Raw genomic sequence first — 23,310 nt, 5'->3', positions numbered from 1 at the left:
TTGCCACAAAAATGATGCTTGTGCAAACATTAGTGTTCTCGATATTTCTATACGGAGTCGAGTCGTGGACCCTAAAGGCAAGAGAACGGAGAGCAATTGATGCCTTTGAGATGTGGTGTTGGCACCGAATGCTTCGCATTTCTTGGACGGAGCACAGGACGAACCAGTCAATCATCCAGAGACTGAAGATAAAGGAACGGCTCTCGACGATATGTCTGAGAAGAATTCTGCAGTTTTTTGGACATATTGTCAGGCGCGGACCGGACAACCTGGAGAGACTGGTAGTTTTGGGTAGCCTCCAGGGAAGGCGAAGCAGAGGAAGAGCGTCTGCACGATGGAGCGACCAAGTGAAAGAGCTGACTGTGGGCACCATCCATTCTGCCCTGAGAGAAGCGGAAGATCGAGAAGGATGGAAAGTCTTGGTCGCTCAAAGTATGACGAAATTTAAATGTGGTCACGATCCTCAGCCATGAGTGCACGACCAAGAAGAGAGAGAATAGTACCTATTTATTAATTTTGAACATATTTCCAGCATTATGTCAGATGGAAATCAATCAAAGATTCTTTTTTAATTGTCCTATGTTAATTATAGCTTTTAGTTTTTTTAAATAGTCACAGTTATTCTTATATCTATCATTCAAGATGGAAAAAAGTATCGTCATATCGTCAGGAAGCCGCTGTGAATCGCTCCGTCCCGTTGAGCTACCACGTAGATTACAAAGGTAAGTTAATCTACTTTGGTAGAAGCTTTTCCTTCTATTTATTTTCCCTGGTTACGTCGTGTAAATTGTACGTACGAGTATCTATTATATTTCGCTGTAGCATAGGACATTTGGAAAGAAATGGCCGTGGAGCATTGCCAACCGTAATGTTCCAATTTTATTAAATTCGATTAGAACCAGTGACGTCCCGTGGGGGTAGGCAGATTGAGCGTCGCTTGGGGGCGGCAGTTACTCGAAGGGAAAAATAGTTACCTAACTTAATAATAACGAAAATATCTTTCCATTGAAAAAATCAGCTCACTGGTTTTATCGGGTTCGCGATATCTAGTTTACTTCCGGTGCCCTTCGATGTCCTTGATGATCAGAAACGACACGTGCAGATTTGCGAATAATTAGTCTGATATTTTGTTAGTAATGTCGTACAACACATTTCTTAGATATTGGTCTCATTAAAGGATGATAAAAATACTGTATAAAAAAAATGAGGCGGCATTTTGGCGCTGGCTAGGGGCGGCATTTTATCTAGGGACGTCACTGATTAGAACATTAACAATTAGTACTGGATATCTGATAAAAACGTCATTATTATCAAATATTTTATAGTTACGACTTGGTACTTACGAGCACCTAACAGAATTTTATATAAATATAATATGTTATTAATTTAGGATTATTATCGGAGAGTCTATGTATATAATATATATATGTATTTTATTGTAATGTTAATACTTACTAACTGTTCATTCTTGTAACCTAATTTTCTTACTTAGTTTTGGTTGTAGGTACCTACATAATTCGGACTTTTGTTAAGTAATTTTTTTAATACATATGTTTTTGAGGTGTTCCGAATTATGTATGTTCGATAAAAAAATGCATTTTTAAACCTTGTATATTATTCATTGAATAAAAAAACTGGTTTAATTAATTAAAAATATGCTAGCGATTGCATTAATATGAGCAATCAACTACTGATTAAAAACATACAGCAAATACTACATTATTTTTGTACATTATTAATATTATTATTATAAAGTATATCATTTATACATGCATCGCACGAGTAATGGATAATCATCTTATATATTATTAATAAACAAATATGTTTTAATTAGTAGGCAGTATCTGTTATTTTGCAATACTGTAAACCCGTGAGTGTTCTTCTTTAAAAGGTGAATGGCCTGAATAACAGAGTTGAATGGCGAGAAACAACTTATAATGCTTCTTATTCAATAAAAGGAACCATATAAAACCAAAAAAAACTGCAGGATTTGGTTAAAAAATAGATTAATCAATTTTAAAGCTATCTGCCAAGAATTCGCAGCAAAAATGATTATTCTATGTTTCTGTTATAATATCAAGCAAGGCGATTCCAATTGAATACATTTTGAATCAAATAGGACCTGCTTTGAAGCAATGGCGTTTGTGTTCTCGTGTGTCTTAGCCCTTAGCGAATGTGTCCAAATGAAAGCGAAGACGAAACAGTGCCACATACGAAATCAAAATACAGTGCAGTCATCTTCATAGTCTGGTATTGAAATGTCAAATTTAGAGCAGCGACGTTCTTTTTTACCACGTTTTTCTTAGCTCGTATTCTTGTTTGTCTGGTGGTTGTTTATCCAGTAAAAATCTTGCAATCGATTTTTAATTAACTTCCCGACTAGCTAGACATTTGAAACTTTTAGAATGTATCAGAACACGATGCCAATTTATTCTTTTAATACTTTTAGCCATCTTTAAGTAGAATTGAATTCATTTTCAGTTAATTTTGTGTTGTATGAAAAATTATTTCGGAAGAAAACCGTAATCCAATCCACTATTATTGGTTGCTGGGGGGGGGGGTCCTAGCAACTACATTATTAATATATACGTGCGTTACTTTGTTTGTTTGTTTGTTGCAAAATAGCAAAAAAAAAATGATTTGTTACCTTATTTGTCCTAAATTATTAATATATAGAATTGTTAAGTTTATATGGTTCAACAGAAAATTTAAAGACGTGGTATATAAAAAGTTCTTTTTATCTTGTAATTATTTAATATAAGAAAAACCCTGTATACAACACATATTTCAATCCGGGCCTTTCGGGATTTAAAAATCTAACTAAGTCACGGGATTGCAAACCCTAGTAGTTATATTGTGTTGTTTTGTTTGTATTAAATTTATCGAGTCACGCAAAGTGATATTATTTTATTAGATATTTATGGATACATTGTTAGTGATTGAGCCCCAAATGAGTACCTAATTTAAATATTATATTATACATTCAATGCAATCCCCAGAGCAATCTAAACACAAACTATTATACGCGATCAATATCTGGATAATAATATGTCGGAAATAGTAATCCTGTATAGTTTTGTTGATTTATGATAAACGCTGTCATTAGGAAAATTGGGCAATAATAATTATTGGATATCCACTGTGTGTTGTTGGTAGGCACCTACCTATTAACAAAACATACATATTACATGAATACACATACAAAATCAATATTCGATGTAGGTACAACTCACTGTTGTATGTTTTGGACAGGAGTTATACAATTTTAATTATTTTAAGTGCAGTAGGTACTAGGTATCTATGTACATTGTAGATACATTATGTATAGTTGTATTGTAATAATATTATAATGGAAAGCTGTATGCTCATGCTAGGGCTGGATTATAAATAATATTGCTCTTGTACCTGTGATGGCAGGGCTCGAAATGGACCGGAACGCATCGGTGCGCCGTTCCGGTTCATAAAATCCACAAAATTATCGCTCCATCTCGTGGAAATATTAATTTGACCGTCTAAGCTAGATATTTCATATAATAAAAAAAATAACACACTTTTTTTATAAATCACTTTTACAATTAATCTAGTATGGTATAATATAGTTGATATTTTCGTAAAATTATCGAGCGCTCCGGTTCGTAAAATTTTCCATTTCGAGCGCTGTGTGATGGTGTTAACTGACAATTAATTATTGAGTGGAATGACATAGTATTAATTAAAATAAAATGTTATTAATTAGTTAGAACCATGATCAAACATGAACCTTAAAAGTAATTGATTTTGAGACAGATGGGCGTTATATCTATTATTGGGATCCCTTGGAGTGCCAGGCGTTCCAAATAAGCTTTTGTCATGTGAAACAGAGGCGGGGTGTCGAGAAGCTGGTCTTGGTTGGCAGCGTAAAGCTAGAAATACATTACCATCAGGTCACGTGAGCACGCGTAAGCTCACAGTAAGATCGCGTTACGGCAAAAAGTGTGCAATATCGTTTTGGTTGCTATTTAAATGTATCAGTTCTACAGTGATGCCACACCACCAATCTTACGCGTGATAGACCATTTCCCCCCTGTAAATTTAACATTGTTGAGTCACGTGATCTCAAGTTTTTGGTATCATAAATGGCAGGTAATGGACACAATGTTTTTGTAGGTTGTCGGTTTTTCATATTTAATGTTCTGATGGTTCATGCCAAGGCCTACTATATTCAGGCCGTGACACGAAACTTTCGATGTTGGTGCTAGTTATTGCTCATACTTTGAATGTAATATGGTAAACTGTTTAGGTATAGAATAAATGATGATTGTTGCATATTGAAATAAATGGTTATAATTTGAACGAAATAAGCAATCGAAAATTTTCATTTGTTGCGAACAGGTTACCGCAATGCTTTCGAATAATTATAATCAATAACTTTATACTGCCATCGTACTTTGCAATTAAGTGCCACGGCCTGAATACAGTCAGCATTGATTCTAACATATGAGGTTACTTGACCTTGACATGATGTCAACGTGACGTGTCTAGCTTAATCGACAACGAGAGGAAGATAAAGAACAACCGTATACTGGACTGATAAAACTGCGAAGGATGCGACTGGATTTTTACTTGTGTCAGTAATCCGTTCAGCTGAGTACAGACATGACTGGGGGAGAATTGAAAGAATAATATAAAATGATTATGAAGAGCACGATCCTCAGTAATGAGACAACGACGAGAAAAAAAAACACAATGCGTGCGCCTTCAGATATGAGGAAGTGTGATACCTAATTATTTTAATTTTTAGTACCAATTTCCGTTTGCAGGAAAAACCACGAAATATTTTTATCACTGTTTTTCCGTAAACAATGTTATCTACGTACTTATTATCTGATGTATGAAAACAAATACAGAGATTTTATAATACTATCTTCTTATCGTAAAGCAGTGCTACGCTATTAACAGTTCCAACCTCTCATATCAATATTAATACAGTGGTAGTTATTAATTAAGCTAGATGGGATAGATAATATAAAAAAGTGTAGTGGTTATTTGATACCCGAACCAGCATTCCTTTTAATCAAGTATAAATTGAAGGGTTAATAAGGGTCAATATAATTTAGGGTCGATGTCTGATTTTTCGAGCAGGCAATATTTATTATAATCTATGGAACCGCTTTTAAATTACTTTAGTGCAAGAACGTACTGGTCGCGCGGCGGCGGCGCGGCGGCGTCTAGCGAAACTCAAACGTATAACGGTGTGTAAAATGTTCGCAGACAGTGTCTTTTTTGGGGCATAATACACACGGGTATACGTTTGAGTTTCGCAAGACGCCGCCGCGCCGCGCCCGCCAAATCACTACGGCCGAGTACTTAAACTTAGCTTAAGCCACGTGGACACCATATTGTTAAATAATTATACCTCTTCGTGGGATATGTGGATATTTATAAGTCTGGTAAACATGAATTTCGACTATGTAAACATCAATGGTGGTTTAAAAACATGTTTAACTATATTAGAATGTGTGATTTTAAAAACATAGAAACTATGCATCGTATTACAAATTACATGATAGCATATTTAGATACAGATCATATTTAATACGGTTACAATTTGTAAAAGGGCGCTACAAAATAGTTGGGCTTCTTCTTGCGTATTCCCCGGGTTTGTTTTCGGATAAGTGCTTGAAATAGGAAATTTTGCGTACCGGAGCGCTCGATAATTTTCCGAAAAAAAAGTGTACTCGATTTTTTCTTTATAATGTTATATCTACGTTCTTTGGACGGAAATGGAATAATAGCCTTTAAACTTCTTGCAAGGATGTCTACTGAAAATTATGATAGGTATGAGTTGTCAATTTTTATTGGGAAATATACCCATTTTTTATTATAATAAAATTTACTCCAATATTTTCATTGAACATTAAGCATTATTTTTAAAGTCGCAATAATTTTCAAGAAATACAATGACAGTAGAAACGCCCCATAAAAAATATACTCTTTTTGTGGAAGGCCGTTAAATAGAAATCGCCCATAGAGGTTTACGACACGTCATAAATATTATTTATTTGACACAAATCTAACATTTTTCTTATTAAACAATCAGAACAGAAACAGAATTAGAAACAATCATGTCTAAAGAACTTATGTGAATTTGATTCATCATCGCCCTAAACTTGTTTCACCCACTGCTTTCTTAAGTTTTCGTCACCTTTCTTGGATTCTTATTTTCAACCGTTTTCAACAAACCAGAACGTAGCTTTTAGTTTGTTCACGAAACGAAACGATAGTTTCGAAGGTTTCACGAACTGCAGCCCGATTTCCTAACTATCGTCTGGTGCCACACGAGACGATAGTTAGGAAATCGGGCTGCTGGAGCTGCGCTCCGATGCGCTTCGGTTTATTTCGAGCTCTTTTTTTGATGTGACGTTAAACCAAATTTACTACGAATATTGATATATTCCATATTATACCGCCATCCTCCCCGGCCATACTATATGGACGACCCATAATAGAACTTCTTGAAGCCAAAAATATATCAACCCTAAAGGGTTTGAATAATAAATGAGGCCATTTCCTAATTTAAGCCTTTCATCCAAGGGCCTTGAGTTCAATTCTCGGTGGGGTCACAATATATTTTGAGTGTTTGTGATTGTTTCTCTTCTATTACTAAATACACTACTGTTTCACTACACTACTATTATTGGGCATCATGGACTGTCGTAGTGTAACAGAAAAAAGGAATAGTGCAATAGTAAAAGAATGTAGTAGGATTGTAGATTAAATTGAGCATTTAATTTTCACAAATATTAAACATAAACTTTTCATACATCTTGAAAATTTATTCTTACCGTTATAATTTACTTAACTAGTGTTGGTTATACTTTGTAGATTGTTTTGTACCTATAGGTATAATATGTAATAATATTACAACAACTTCAATATGATTATGTACACATTCCGCAGTGGCGCACCCAGGGGGGGGGGGAGCAAGGGGCTCTGGTACCCCCAAAACATTGAAAATGGAAGCCAATAAACTATACAAGACAAATAAAAACACGGTAAAAAATGATTTGTAATTCTTTAGCACCCTTTTTAGAAAAAAATCTTAGATTTTAATTTCTAACACATAAATTTCGAAACAGTAATGTTGGGTTTTTTTAGAAACCCAATCCCTAATGGAACTGTCATAAAATTTTCGGTGTCCACCCGAATTCCGGAGTAGTGTACACCGAGTGCAATAGACAAAATACCGATAAACGACAAATTAGGCTGTGTTGTGTTGAGTAGGTTTGTGTGTAAGTAAATGCAATAATGCTTTTTTGTCCATTTTCAATTAATATTTTAGAACCTCGTTATTAAAAAACCAAAAATCGACGATACATTTTCGGCGAAAAGAACGACTACACGGACTAGTCAGTGGTGGTGTAAATCAAAAGAATATTTTTTTCGATGTAACTAAATACAGCTCGCAAAACAACAGAATCTTCATTTAAACTTATTTATGATGAAGCATGTGCCAAAGCCGATAACTTTAATGTTGAAATAAAAAAGCCGCGAGCTACATCGAAACAAACATTGAGGTTTAATGTTCCAGCTGATTCAGTAGAAGAGTATTTCAGAAGAACTATCTTTTTTCCATTTATTGACCAAATATTAAATCAGATCAATGAACATTTCATGCGACATCGCGAAGTACTGAAGCAGTTTTTAACTCTTCTTCCAAACGGAAAAGATGCTCCAACAGAAAGTGCATTGGAAGAATTTCGTGACCTGTACGAATTTTATGACCGTGATATGCCTTTTTCTGATCTTGCAATTTTGAACGCCGAACTTAAATAATGGCATAAAAAGTTCGATAAGTAAATCAAACGCAGTCACTCCATGCAAAAATGTTGTTGATGACATTTCAAAATGCGAAAAAATGATTTACCCCAACATCTTTAATTTACTTAACATATTTGGAGCACTTCCCGTCACAACATGCGTCAGTGAAAGATCATTTTCAACCTTACGCCTTTTAAAAACATGCATAAGGTTTAAATTAATTTAGGTTTAGGTTTTTAATTAATTGGACTGGCATTACTTTATACACCCAGAGAGATTAAAGTAACCACGGCAGAAGTAATTCAAGATCTTTGTAAAAAGAAAATAAAACTTGATTTTGTTCTGTAAATAAAATTTTCAAATCCTACTGTTTTATTTTTCATTTGTAAGAAAAACATATTTTACCCCCCCCCCTACTTGGCTCCCCCCAATATTAAATCCTGGGTGCGCCACTCGCACACATTGTACTGTTCAATCCAAAGTTCGAGTGATCCAACTACAATCACTAATAATTATTATTGTAGAAAAACGATTGGACTTTAACACATACATTCAATTTTAAATTAGATGAATAGTTTAATATAATATCTGCACATTATGTTACACTATCGTTAAATTCAACAAAAAATAGTATCTATATAAAGAATCAAGAAATAACTACATGTAATTAGTTTGTATGGGGCATATATAAAAACTAATTATTCATAATATGGTGCAGTTAGCTGTTGGTAGTTCCATGACCAATTTTAAACATGTTGGAAATTGCAATAGTATTTAAATGCCACAATTAGCGTATTCAACTGTGTTTTTTTTGCTAGATACCTATAACCTCGTATAAAAGGATTAGCTGTCAAACTGAACTGTGATACTGTGCTCTCTTTGTGACTTTATGATTAGTGTAGTCTGGAAAATCACCATGGGTAAAGTCACGCTTGAACGACGCTACCAAATTATCCAAATTTACTTTGAACATAAATCGTCGATTTGTTTTACAGCAAAATTGTTATCAGCGGATAAGGCTAATTTTTGGCTTAACGGGTTTATTAATAAGAAAAATTACAGACAGTGAGACCATTTCAGATGTGAGCATACAGACTCAATTATATCCACAAAAATTCACCGGTTGGTGCGGTTAACACGCTGGTGGCATAGTCGGACCGTATTTCTGAGGTCGGAGCGCGCGTCATGGATCATGACAATGATTTTTTTTAAATATGGATCACATTGATCCGGACGAAATGTAGTATCCACAGGATGTGCGCTATATGCCAAACATCGACTTATTGAAATCAAAATTTGGCAATTAGTTGAATACGAAAAATGAGATTCTCAATTGGCTACCAAGATCGTGTTATTTGACACTTCTGGATTATTTCCTTTATATAATAACGCGAAAGGACAAAAAGAGGAATGAGTGTATGAGGAAGCAAACAAGGGTTTGCGATGTAACGGAGTTTATTAAACGCCTTAAATGGAGATGGGCTGGACACATAGCTCGAAGAAGAGACAATCGTTGGACAAATTTAGTCATCCAGTTTTATCCAAGAGGTACAAAACGTCCGCAAGGTAGACTTAGAGGCCGCTGGATCGATGAAATGATAAAGTTATGCGGAAGTACGTGGCAGCGCAACGCACAGGACCGAGAGAAGTGGAAGAAGCTTGAAGAGGTCTTCATCCAGCAGTGGATAGATTCAGGCTGATGATGATGATGATATAATATATTTTCACGAATTATGTTGGGTGAATGTAATTATTGTTACCATTATTAATTCCGACTGATCTTGCATGAATTGCATCGTTATCTCTCGCTCAGCGTCATATTTTCTGTCAAAACTATCGATATTCAAGCTTATGTGGTATGTTTATAGTGGCAAATGCCTTCTAGCTATTATCAGGGCCGCCGCGCCTTTTTGTGTAATATGTGCGGCGCACACGGGCGGCCGTAATAAAGAGCGGCTGAAGGGTCTATAATTTTAACAGGTTTTTGTATACAAGTATGCGTACAAAAGTGAACGAGAAGCCTTTAAACAACATTTTGTTTTTTAATACAATAATTATTCTACGAATATATTATGTGACAGTAGCGCACCCAGGGGGGGGGCAGGGGGCCTTGGCCCCCCCCAAAATATGAAAATCATCAGAATGATTTTACACATTGAAATCGAAAGCCAATAAACTATACCTTGGGCTTAGACAAACAACACGGCAAAAAATGATTTGTAATTCTCCAGCACCCTTTTTAGTAAAATTTCTTAGATTTTAATTTCTAACACAAAAATTTCGAAACACTAATGTCAGGTTTTTTTAGAAACCCGTTCCCTAATGAAATTCTCGGTGTCCACCCAAATTCCGGAGTGGTATAGTTCAGGGCTCTAACCTGGGGGCCCGGGCTGTGGGGGGCCTGGCGTGTCGGGTTGACCAGATAAGTAAGATAAACACACATCATAAATTATCTTTAAAGTAAAAAAAGTCGCCTGCGGCGCTATTACACTTAATGACTATGAACATTTTAAATTATATAATTGTCCAATATATTTTCAGATTATTATGTGTCGATACTCGACAGCTCCATTATTAAAGTAGATGTATTGAAAATCGCCAATAATTCACTGTAAAAGTACCCTCAATTTGAAGTAAAACACAATTTAAAAAACGTTAATGTAGTGTTTCACACTGTCTTTAATCTAAGCGGTGGATAGGGGGCCCGTCAAATACCCTAGCCCAGTGGTCGGCAAACTCATTAGTCAATAGAGCCAAATATCAACAGTACAACGATTGAGATTTCTTTTGAGAGCCAAATTTCTTAAACTGAAATTATATGCGTAGGTAGTAAGTAGGTACACTGCTAATTTACTTAATAAACTTTAGTTAAAGTTTTAAGTCCTGATTAAATTATAGGTATGTACACTGAATAAAACTGAATATCATACGTAATAATGATCATATTTATTAATAAAAATTAAATTGTAAGTCAGGTATCGATAAAATTGAATCATGACAATGACTGACAAACTCAATGTGAATAATGGCCTTGCATCTCCTTGTAAAGTTTGGGTAAGTTAGGTTCGTATGTTGTTGATTTAATTTTAAGCACGATTACAGGTTCTCATCAATAAATCGATTTCTTAATTTACTTTTGATTTCCTCTCTTGGAAATCTTTTTACTAACCACAAAACTTGCAATATTAACATTGTTGACAGATTTTATTCAGTACAGAACTAATGGGAAAATAATAAGTAAATACAGAACTTTATTTTTATTGACTCTTCTCCTCAGCTGCTTTCTTCCTTGCATCATCGACAGAATATTTAGCGCAAAATTACGAGTTTTTAGTTGTATCTTTCTAAATTTCAATGCGCCAATTTTTCCTGATACATAAAAACAGGTTGGTAAGCCATTTAAGTTTTGAATAAACGCTAGTCTCGGTCTATTCAACATTACATTTACGGTTATCCTCTTCCATTTTCTTTGCTTCTTCTTTATAGCCATGTCAAATATGGCAGAGAGCATCTGTGGCAGAGCCGTACTCAAAGGGCCAAAAAGCCGCAGTTTGCCGACCACTGCCTTAGCCTTAGGGCCCGTTTCAGGATGTGGGGGCCATGGTGTAAGTACACCGAGTGCAATAGACAAAAGACCGATAAATGAGATATTAGGCTGTGCTGTATTGAGTAGGTTGTGTATAATTTAAATGCAATAATACTTTTTTGTCCATTTTCGATTAATATGTTGGAACCTCAATATTGAAAAACCAAAAATCTACAATAAACATTCGGCGAAAAGAACGACTACACCCACTACGGTGGCGGTGTAAATCAAAATAACATTTTTTTTCGGTGGAATTCGGCATAAATATTGTAGCTCTCTAGACCAGTGTTCCCCAAACTTTCGACATCTGTGTACCCCTTCTATAATTTTCGTAACACTGAGTACTCCTCGTCAAAGAAAAATGCATATAAGTACTTTAATAACAATCAAAATATATTTATATATTCCTTTTGTAGTACATAAACAAAATAATAATAAACGAAAAATAAAATTCATTCATAATAAAATATAAATAAAAGTTATATTATAAAAAATAACATTCATTGGTTATTAATTTTAATCTGAGGTGCGGTTCCACACCCAAACGGATGTTCCTTTTTTTTACGCAATGTCTACAAATGCTGAAAAAGCAACTTCACATAGATATGAAGTTGGAAAAGGCAAGATGTTTTTCAGGAATGTCTCTGTTAAAACTGGATACACATGTTGCATTTGCAACCTAAATGATGTTTAAGTACACTCCTTATATTTATTTTGCAAGAATCCGTCTGAAGCTAATAATTCCAACAATTGCTATTCTTCCGCATGCGATAAACCTTCTAGCATGGATATTGTATTAATGCTTGTTGCACCAGGCGTAGCCATAACCCGGTGCAGCGCATACCCCCACCAAACTCTTCCCGTACCCCAGGGGGTACGCGTACCACACTTTGGGAAACACTGCTCTAGACCAAGCGGGTAGCACAGCCGATATTATTTAAGTAATCTTTTAGCATACTAGGTACACATGTCCAGCATGGTCGCTGTTCACTTCCAATCCGCCAGTCGCTGATGACTCGCTCAACGGTTACCGCCACTATGCCTCCAATTTAATAAAAACTAGGAGAAGCTGTACAGATATATCGCCGTATATTGTGAAAATATCTAAAAATATTTATATGTAGAAGAAAAAGAGCCTATGGGACTAATTTACATTCTCCTGCATGGGCCCCCCCCAATAATTAATCCTGGGTGCGCCACTGTTATGTGACATCAGTATATTAACGTAAATAATTGGTTACGATTAAGTAAATAATAAACCATGTATGCTGAAACTACACTTCATAGATGATCTGCACATCTGGCCTGATTTAAAAAAAATGTCTCCAATTAGCGATTAGCCGATAACCCACGGTTTTCAGTATAGTCTCAGTATATTATGCAAACGTATCAGAATAAAATGTCTGAGCATATAAATATTGCTTTAAACACGCATCTGTCACTAATACACGACTAAAACGTTTTTTTATAATTCTCGATTCGAATTAGGATGGCATACAGAAAAATTTATATTACTATGCTGTCCCGCCTTGACATTTCTCGAGCGCAGTAGCTAATAGCATTTAGTGCAGCCTGTACCACGCAGTCTAATATCGACATTTGCCAATACGATGTAACATTTTGCATGCATCGTTGCCATTTCAAATTGTAGTGTTCTTGAACTATGTTCTGATAATAACATCAATTAAAAAACTACTTAGATACTCATTAAAGGAAATTGCCGTAAATTAATTACAATGTTACATACGTTGCTATACAATATTATTAGCTATAAGACATGAATCGATAAGTGAATCTATAACTGACCAAATTTTCACAGTATTACGTTATATTGTTAAATATTATAACAAGGGATGTTTTTATATAAATAAGTACAGGATATATTTAGATTACGTACTGATTAGACTTGATAAAGATTTATTGTGCATATCTAATTACTTACTAGCTATATTCCCACAATGTTATAGATGCTATAGTAATATGAATTGTAATTGTTCATATCATAAAATCGATAGTTTATAATGTTTTTGTGTAAAATCTGCTAATTAGGCGACTCTACCCTTGACCCTTGTCCGTGGGAATATATCGCAAGTACAATAAATCTCTATTCAGTACCCAACCTATATGTATATATTGAGCATGTAGCCAATATAAATAATTGCAAGATAAAAAGAACTTTTTATATACAACGTTTTTTAAATTTCTGTTGAATCATATAAACTTGACTTGACTAGCTTAAACGATCAAAAAAAATTGCACTTGATAGAAATAATACTGAAATGTCATTTTGACATGTCATATTGATTTCCATAGTAACGCACGTATATATTAATAATTTAGTTTCTAGGACCACCACTTAGCAACCAATAATAGTCTTTTACTTTTTACGGATTTTTATGAAGTAACTTTCCAAACAAAACAGAATTAACTGAAAATGAATTCAATTCTGCTTAATTATGGGTAAAAGTATTAAAAAAATGCATTGGCATCATGTTTTGATATATTCTAAAAGTTTCAAATGTCTAGCTAGTCGGGAAGTTAGTTAAAAATCGATTGCAAGATTTGTACCGGATAAACAACCACCGGACAAATAAGAATACGACCTAATAAAAACGTTTCGTAAACGTAAAATAATCTTGTTTCAGACGCCATACTGATAAGTTATGTATGTTAAAAACCTGATTTTACAATTGTCAATTAATTGAATCAAATAAAGTATTTTAAGACGATTGAGTCATTAATTACTAATTTTGGATAATATTATCATAGCAGCATCGAAACCGTGCTATAAAAATGTTAAAGGACAAGGATGGCATGTCTGATTATCTATATTATGTCTTCTTACGGTGTATATACTATAGTAGACTAATTTATAAACGCAGGGTGGAATTATTTTGTTCATATTTAAATTATTAAAAAAAATCGGTCTATGTACTTATGTACGGGCGTTAGAAGTTATACTTATTTGACGTAACAAAACAAAATAAGCCGTTACCGGAGTCTATTAATATTACAGTGGATTCGGTTGATGAAAACGTACGCGATTCATCTGTGTCTCATATAGCACATGATAATGATATAATTATTATATTGTACCAAAACTCATCTTTGCCATACCTACAGCGGTTATAATCGATTCATAAGTGCCCATGATGAATTAATAAAACATCAAATTTTAATATATTTTTTGAATTATTTACCAACTCAACATTCACAAAATTAATTTATGTATTGATATATAATTTTACTCATAAATAATACACAATTTTTACAATGAAAAATAAATATACACTCCAATGTAAATAAAGTTTTATGAATAAATTAACAGTGTAGAAATATTGGTTATGTTTACAACACGTGCTGTTTACTTGGATGTATTAAGCGACTAACTAAACGATACTATGCGCATGCGCATGTACCCTCGAGACCGAAATGAATATAATCATAATAATAAATTGCGTTGCATCGGCGCGCGCAACTTCCGTCACACGCCAAACGTGTTACATCGGCGCGCGCAACTTCGTCACACACCAAAAATACACTCTGATCTGTTTTCCCAAACGCGCCAAAAGAAATATAGCTTCAAAAAACCAATCTAATAGCTTAGCATCGAGAATTCGCTATTGGGATGTGTGTAGCTACATTATGTTATGAATTATGATGACGATTTGTTTTGATAGTCGTTACAGCACGTTCAATAAACAAAAGCCGAGACTGGGATTTTCAATGAATTATAATTGACAACAATTATTTGGTAGGTAGTAGAAGAGGAAGTAAACACGCGATGGCTGTTTAGTTTAGATAGACGTACGTATATCGTGATTGTTAACCATACTAATTGAAAAGTACTAACATGAATCATTTACCGCACAACATGCTACATTAAAAAAATCGTATGAAATACAAGATAATTATTGTCAACGAATAATTTACTCCATGCATAATATTGTGTTATTCAAAGAGTCCTGAATTAGATTGGGTGTTATCATCTAAATATCTAAATTCTCGTCAATTATTAGTTTATGCTGGTGCCTATACTTTAGGAACGTGTCTCATAAGTCATAACGGAAAAAAGGTTCCTCCAATAAACTTGTTGGGTACCAATCATATTTTTTACCATTAATAATTAACGATGTCATCCAAATGGACAGAATGTCTTCTAAACCTTTTTAATACATCTGTATTATACTTGGCGACATATACTTATTTATTTTAAACAATATATCACGTACATATTATAAATATTTTTTCATGGATAATTTAATTAATACGAATGACAGTAACGCTATTTTTATTTGTATTGTTCATTAATTATCGACTTCTAAATGTTTTTATTATTGGAATTGCGCAGAAGACTCATGCACATTTCAGGATTTTTTTATTATTTTGAAAATGCCCGGAATTAAAGGCTCCGTAAATGGCAGCCTCTAGTGCGCTGAAATTTCGCAAAGAAACGCATCTATTTTGAGGTGTTTGTGTGGTTTAATTCGCGAGATATGGACATTTTAAGTTTCCCATACATTATCAAAATAAGAATTTATGAATAATGAACACATTAATTATTTTGTTTTCGTAATGTAGTAGCAGTATGGAATAGTAAAAATACACAAACACCACGGAAAATCCTCCAACGAAGCTGGGTACAAATGCTAGTAATATATTATAAGATGTATCAGAGTTTTCTATAATACAATTTTACATTTGGGCGATTTTTTTTAAATTGTGGAATGATAATTATTCATAGATTTGAATAATAATAATCGTCTAACAAGGTTGACCAATATTTTCATATTCACGGGATATACAGTACTAGAAAGTGTTAATGATGCCAAGAGTCTGTGAAAACTGACATATGAATATAAATAGATGCTTTCAAATAAACTAAATTTACTAAAACTCGGTCAGTCAGTGTGAGCTTATCTCTCTAAAATAATAACCCGGCTCAGTTCCGGTGTAGATTTTTGTAGGTGTATTGACCCACTCGATCTAATTCTTTTATCTACGGCCAGGGGTCGGCAACCTTTTCAAACTTATGGGGCACATTCAATTTCTAGATTTAATAATAGGGCCGCAAATACATATTATATAATACACAATTATAATAATATTATAATATACAGTTATGTAAGTATTTCAAATTAAAAAAACAGAAATATTTAAAGAATGAGATATTAAATAAATACGATTTTCAAAAACAAAACCCAATGAAAAAATAGTATTTAATAAAAACTGTATAATTTAAAAAAGAACGTGTTAATAAATTACGTTGTAGGTAGGAACTAATAAAAATCAGACTTCCAAAAACACACTTAATATAAGTAGTTATCTACTCAGATAGGTGCCTAGTTTTTTTTTCTGAATAGTATTATTTTTTAAGTATTTTTTTATGCGTGTTGATTGTTTAACATGGACATTGTTAATAAAATGTATAAAATTGCAGTTTTTAAATTCGTTAGCGCATTACGGTCAATCTTAGTATGACTTTTGTGGGGGGTTTTCTTTAGCCAAATTATCTATACTCACTTGAGATGAAAATTCATATGGAAGCGTGCAGACATTCATCAGACAGCCGAGAAGAAATTTTATTAATGGCAAACAATATTGCATACTTCGCAAATTTATGTGTTTCCTAATACGACTACCAAATCCTTTGCGAAACTAATTAATCTATATTTATTGTTTAGTGAGCATCATTGATAAATTTGTTGGATATTTTCCAACGAAAATTCATTCTTTAATGTTTCATTATGTTATAATTGAGTAGGTAAAAATCAAAAGGGCTTCTCTCCATTACTTATACATTGAGATATGCCCATAAAAATTACACAGTTTTGAAGAGTTTTTGAATATAATATAAGTTATATTAATAGATTGTACACAACTACTTTGACTATTGTTTAAATTATAAAAAATAATGTTATTTAGTCTAATTTTAACATTTCAAAGAGTGACTGGTGTACATTTAAAAAATAGTGAGAAGTTGTTAGTATGGTCGGGCGTCGGTTGCCGATTACTGATATACACCAATAAGTCAATGTCTACACCAGCGGTTCTCATTTGGTGATCCGTCAACGTCTATATAATAATAATATGTAATAGTTTTAATAGGTAATAAAATAAAATAATATATACCTATTTATCTAATAATAAATTATTTCGAATAAACAATTGATTAATCTTTTTTTTATTTTTTATAATTAAAGGGCTGTAGAGTGGAGTTGATGCCGTGATTTGTGGGTATTAGCGATTTAACGTGATTTCTTTTTTTAATACGCGTTTTTATAAATGTGTCTTTTGTGTTATTATTGGATAATTTGTGTAGGTATACATATTTAAATATTTAGTTATTAAAGCGAGTGTAAGATGTATTTTACTAATATATCTAAGTCAGTGGCATCCAAAGATTGCGGCGCGGCGCTCAGGGGCACCGTAGACCTTTCGAATGAAATAATAATTTTATTGCGTAATCAAAATGATAGATTCGCAGAGTTCAGTATCTATTTTATTAAGGTGAAACCATTACGTTAACTGCTTTTCTCTTAAGCCGCGTTGACACCGTCCAAATACGATCCAAGTACACTTGGACCGAGTCCCATCCAAGCGCACTCGTATGAGACATCTTCATACTAATTATTCCTATCCAAGCTAACTTGGATAAGTAGGACGCGGTCCGAGTAGCTTGGATAGGAATAATTAGTATGAAGCTGTTACTTGGATGGCACTCGGTCCAAGTGTACTTGGATCGTACTTGGACCGTGTCAACGCGCTTTTATTGCAGAGATTACGCACTATTTCATAAACAGTCAGTCACTCATCGATGCCTTATAAAAAATCTATAAAGGGTCTCGAATATGACTCGGAAAGGAAAATATTCAATTAGCAGCTAAAGCGAGTAACATAATAATAAGTACACTACATCTTCAATTTTTGGAGATAAAAAATGACTACTATCTGTGATGCCGTGAATTGAAACAGTTTGAAGACCACTGACCCAAATACATAATATAATATGTAGATCTATAATATTTTATTTATAAACGGTGGTAAAGATTGAGTTATTATTGTGAGGGATATCTAAAAACCATGACCTTGAAAAAGTTTTGCTAGTTAAAAGTTTTTTTTTCGAAGCCATTGACAGCTACAGCCAGATTCGCATATTTAATACACGACAACTGAAATATTAGCCATTAGAAAAATATTACAACTAAATTGTTTTGTTTTATGTTTAGCTAAAGAATACTTATGCTTATTATATATTTTACATATATTCGGGTAGGTAGATATTAGTCTGAGACTGCGTATGGTACGTTGTTATGTTCTCTCAATTCTTTTCTATGGTATGGAAGTATGGACGCTAAACCAAGATATGTCACTTTCGAGATGCAGCTGTATAGACGCATCATCAAAATTCCTTGGACAGACCGGTTGACAAATGTTGAAGTTCTCAATCGAATGGGGAAGGACCGAGAAGTTCTACGTAGTATCAAAACCAGGAAACTACAGTACCTCGGCCACATTATGAGAGGACAAAAATACAGCTTTCGCCAATCATTTAAGGAAAGATCAATGGTAAGCGTAGCAGAGGACGGCGCCGCATTTCGTGGCTTAAGAACCTCCGTGATTGGTACGAGTACATGTCCACTGATCTGTTCCGGGTAGCAGACGACAAAGATAAGAACGCCTTGATGGTGGCCGGCCTCCGCTAGGAGATGGCACGATATGAATGGAATTGTGTATGTAGCTGATTGATGTCCCGTAATTAACGTTGTCGACAGTGCGTTTTTCTTACCAGACTAGTATTTTGTCAATAGGTGCAATATTAGCGTTTGGGGTATGGCGTTAAACCTAGCGTTTTTCGACACCGCAAACACTTTAAAACTTTTCATAATAAAAATGGACTATTTTACAAGATTTATTTGGATATTAACATTATGATATTTTGTACTAATATCATATAAATAAACATAATGGTACATACAAAATAACGACTATTTTTTTACCTGCATTCATTTGAGATAGTCGTTTTTTTAAATGCACTAAATCTAGCATTTTTTCAGCCATCTAGCTTATTTTATTACCATATCTGGCATATTTTTGCGAATGACAGTAAGTTGGTTACACTCAAGTCAAGGATAGTGGGAGATGAAGGGTTGAGGTGGAGACACTAACAATCGTGTTTTTAATACATAGTATAATATTACTATGTATTATATTATACTATGCAAGTATCCTGACGAATTTTGATTCATAATAGATGGATAACTGAAAAGTCTAGGATTTTTATATAATGTTTATAAAAAGGCGTTCGACTTAATATATTATTATATTATCATTCCCCTAAAAAAAAATAATATATATATATTTAAGCAACACCTACCCAGTTGTCACTGATTAAAATATCTGAAGTGCAAAATAATACCACTCACAGAAATATAACAAACAATATTACAAGATAAAAATAACTTTTTATATACTTACCACGTTATAATTTTTTTTGTTGAATCATAAAAACTTGTATTAATAAAAACTTTTTATTGTACTTGATAGAAATACTGAATAAATATTATAGAATACTGAAATGTCATTTTGACATTTCATATTGATTTCCATAGTAACGCACGTTTAGTAGCTAGGACCCCTTTAGCAACCAACAATAATAACTTTCCATACAAATCAGAATTAACTGAAAATGAATTCAATTCTGCTTAAAAATGGCTAAAAGTATTAAAATAATGCATTGTTGTCGTGTTCTGATATATTCTAAAATTTTCAAATGTCTAGCTAGTCGGGAAGTTAGTTAAAAATCTTCAATCGTCCGATACAAATCTTGGACAAACAAGAAAAAAAATGTACTGGACACACAAGAAAAAGTCTGTACCTGACAAACAAGAATACGAGCTAATAAAACGTGGTAAAATAAAATGACTGAAAAGTAAATACAATGAGCGTAATGATACATGGATATTTACCATACAATGAAATTTAGAAACAATTCTGTGAATATTTTGATACTTAAGCACAGAACAGTTAATAATTAATTCTGTGTTCACTGTTATTCAATCGAGGGCATTCAAGAGACAATCGTCAGATTGCATAACAACTCCTCTCGCGTTGGTTTGAAAACCAACGTCTTGTGCAATAGTACCTGTCCTGATCCAGATTTCCCTCTGATTAGCGATGGACAAAACATCGAGAGCTTCAAGTACCTGGGGGTACACATCACGGGAGATGGCATTTTGCAGAAAGAGCTCGCTATCCGAATGGGAATGGCTGGAGCAACATTCAACTCGATGCGAAATGTCTGGGACTCACGATTGTACTCGGTCAAAACCAAATGCCGCCTATTCGACGCTTGCATTCTGACGGTGCTGCTTTACGGTAGCGAATCATGGCACCTTACGAAGGCTCAGAGCAACCGTATACTGAGCTTCGAAAACAGATGTTTGCGACGAATACTGGGTGTGCGGTGGTATGACTTTAGGAGCAACGAGGAGATAAGAGAACGTACCAAGCAGCCTCTCATCACGCTGAAAGTGAAGAGGCAACGTTGGATCTGGCTCGGCCACGTGCTGCGCATGCCAGAAGAGAACTTTAACCTGGCTTGCCTGTTCTTCAAGCCGACCGGATTCCGGCGTCCTGGAAGGCCGCTAAATACAATCTACAGAGTGTATACGGCGGAGCTACGGGATGCTGGTTTGACCTGGAACGAAGCAAGAAGACTGGCGAGCGACAGGGATTCTTGGAGGCGCCGCGTGGTGTCCATATGCTCCAGTTAAGGGGCGGATATAGGCAAAGAAGAAGAAAAAGAAGTTCACTGTTAATAAGTAAAAAAAAATATATAAATTCTCATGGCAGCTATTTTAAAGTTTGTTTTTCTGTGGTAAGTAATGGAACTTGAAAAAAAGATTTTATAAAAACCACAGAAAACGAAAATTAAAAATGTTTTTCGACTTATCAATATATTCACGACATACACAGAATAAACCTGATTACCACATTTGCAATTGTAACGTTTTGCGATCTGTATTTATATGATCAGAAAAGATAGCCCATCGTAATAATAAAAACATATAGGCGGGTTTAGGGTCGTGGAGGCCCGAGGCACCGGCTGATTTTGAGGCACCTACATACGATAAAAAATAAAATAAAAACCATAAATTCTAAATACCCATTAAAAACGATACATCTCTTCAAATTCATCCAATTAGTAGTGAAGGTGACAGCGACGACACAATATAATAATATTAGTGGTTTATGTTATATGCCCTTTTGATGTGAGTTGCAGAGATTTTGTTATGCTTTGGTTAATAAAGAGCGTAGGTACATAAGTGAAACGGCGAATAATTTTAAACTGTATGTGGAACGAAATTACGGCCGCGTTGCCATTCGGAGAGCGATAGTCGAGGTGTCTGCACGTCGATTCGTTTTGTCATGGCGTCGGATGAAAATATTCTTAAATCGTGTAAAGATGACTAAAAAACTTTACGTATGTACCTACTTAAAAAAAACATGCCAATGAATATACTATTATTATTACGAATATAATAATAAACATAACATAAAAAGGACGCATGTTGAACTTTTATGACAAATTATATTTCGTTCAGCTTGCGTAATTTGCACCCGCGACCCGCAATCCGCGCATCGCCTAGTCACGATCTTTTTAGACCATGCCTCAGCTGAAGTATAGCCATAAATAAGAAATTTGTGAGAAATTGGCATATTTTAAAGATTTTTGTAAAATTTAATGAACAGTTTGGACTGTATCATTTGTCAAAGAAAATCACCGCTGCATAAACATCTACAAAATCTACATAATATGGTTAAGACTTTGCTGCTCATACCAAGAAATCTTCGTTTTCTTACTGTACTTTTTTTGTTACTGATGTCATAATATTAACGTTTGGTGACGTAATTTTTATATTTTTTGTTCTGCCGGCAATTAAAACAGGCTTTAGTATGGAATTACTTTCATCGAAATAAGACAAAAAAAATATACATCGAGTTAGTTTCGTAGCGCACATGTGTAAAGGTATTACAACATAAAACAACACTTTGTACAGCGAAAGATGTTGCGACATTCGAAAAAATACCAGCAAGGAATAATATTATTTCGCTGTGTTCGCGGAAACATTCTACCTACTGTTATTTTATAAAAAAATAACGATTCGTGCCAATGAGATTTTGTATTACTATAAATGTGACGTCCCGTGGGAGCAGGCAGGTCATGCGTTGCACAGGGGCGGCACATTATAAATGGCGTTGCAAAAATTACAACTTTTGAGAGCAGTGACGTTTTTTCGTGAAGCAGACGATGTTGTCGCTTCATTAGAAAGTATAATAAACTATTTATTTTATTCATCGAATACGTTGGATGTCTCTAATTATGTATGTTCGTTAGAAATTGTCAATATCTTAAAAAAAAAATGATCGAAGCATTATTATAATACATATTGTAATGGCGGTTTTTAGGTTAACACGAACAGGTTAACAGGTTTCATGGAATTGCTCTAGAACTAGATGGTGTGTGTGTTAATTTCAAGATATTTGGTGTAATTGTCTCTTTATATAATATACAGCCAAAGATAAATAATAAAATAGGAAATAACCTTTTATAACATGAAAAGGGCGGTATTCCAAGTCTGCTCAGGAGCGGCACTTTTCCTAGGGATGTCACTGTAACCGCATTATTACTTATTAATAAGGCTCGCTAGTTTACGAAGGAATCAAGAAAAAGTGCGAGGGCCGCCGAAGCGATACAATGTGCGTGATCTAAACACTGTCGGTGATAGTGAGTATATAGTAATATTATGACAACCTGCTTCCTGTGAATGGGAAGAAATCGGATGCTCAATGAGGAAGGATATTTGATGGTGAATTCAGATCGCGTTTTATTTCAATTTAATATTCTTAGAGTTAGCTGC

The 23,310-nt window shown here is 34.2% G+C and overlaps 1 protein-coding gene across 1 annotated transcript in view; it reads right to left on the bottom strand.

The window, feature by feature from the left end:
* The window catches only part of LOC147078512 (lipase member I-like), a 44,468-nt gene that overhangs the window by 16,279 nt on the left and 4,879 nt on the right, over nt 1-23,310 (bottom strand). The window lies entirely within an intron of this gene.

Source organism: Rhyacophila brunnea, unplaced genomic scaffold (assembly GCF_057557595.1).
Source record: "Rhyacophila brunnea isolate RB1 unplaced genomic scaffold, BYU_Rbru_1.0 scaffold_11, whole genome shotgun sequence".
Taxonomy (NCBI): Eukaryota; Metazoa; Arthropoda; class Insecta; order Trichoptera; family Rhyacophilidae; genus Rhyacophila; species Rhyacophila brunnea.
The sequence above is the reverse complement of the archived record's forward strand: the minus strand, read 5'-3'. Positions and strand labels throughout refer to the sequence as shown.